This window comes from Formica exsecta, unplaced genomic scaffold (assembly GCF_003651465.1).
Source record: "Formica exsecta isolate Colony F162 unplaced genomic scaffold, ASM365146v1 scaffold116, whole genome shotgun sequence".
NCBI lineage: Eukaryota > Metazoa > Arthropoda > Insecta > Hymenoptera > Formicidae > Formica > Formica exsecta.
The window spans coordinates 49,923-51,092 of NW_021848499.1; positions in this window are offsets into that span (position 1 = coordinate 49,923).

A 1,170-nucleotide genomic window follows, 5' to 3' on the forward strand; every position below is an offset into this window, starting at 1 on the left:
TATATGTTCTATAAGAAGGTATATTTTATAGAGTACATACAATAATATATTTTATGTTTTTTGAAATATTTTGTGACTTCCTACAGTTAAAAATATTGATAGATGGACATTGTGCTCGATAAGCCGCTTTATTGATAGGAAGATTATGATAGTAATATTAATTACACGAGCAATATTTCATAATAATTTCACTGATCCTCATTGACAAATAAATTAACACGCATTTTGATATGATAACTTTGTTAATCTCAAATTTATTGTTCCACAATAATTATAATTAATAATATAACGTATGATCGTTTAAATCCAAAGTGAATAGGTTGAAATTAAATATGAGATAGATATCTCAATGTATATAATATACACGTAAATTATATTGATTCCAGTCTTTCTCGTGATTATATCTTTCAATGAATAGATTTGAAAATAATAGCATATTTGAAAGACGAATAACTACGGTTTAATGCAATAACGCGATTATATTTATCATATTTTAATTATAAAACAATATAAAAGGGTTTGAAAGAGAGAAAGAGAGAGAGTGAATATACATAATATTGTATATCTTAATCTATTAATGTTGAATATTACTACACACACAATATCATAATTTTAATTTTGTTTCTTGTGAATATAAGGCCATTTATATTATAGCATCTGATATTACTCTTCGATATATTCATTTTACCGACTATCTGTTTCCGTAATGAGAGCAGTTTCGAACAAAAATTTACACAAATTTACATTTTCAAACTATCGCTCTTGGAATTGCAGCAGGCAATTCCGTTCGACGGCGAATAATACGTGCGTCAAACGTGTTCGGGAGCCGGTTGTTGACGTCTCGACGCGTAGGTGAAAATATGATAGTGCTTCGCGTTAGCGGAATTGAATAACGAGGAGAGGAAACGAATGCGCGGATACGTGCGCCTACATTCCCCATCGGACGGTGACACTTAAAGCGGATGCTACCAGAAAGCGCACAGTAAGCCTCGAAGCAAATAACACGGCACGCTTTGTGCTCGATATTAATTCTAAGCATTGAAGCGATTCGTATTGTTTGGCCAGATCTAGGAACACGCGTCCCACGTGAACAAAATCGCGAAAAGTAACATACTCATATAATATTTCTATTATTTAGGCATTCGCCAGTTTTTTTCGTTAATTATATAT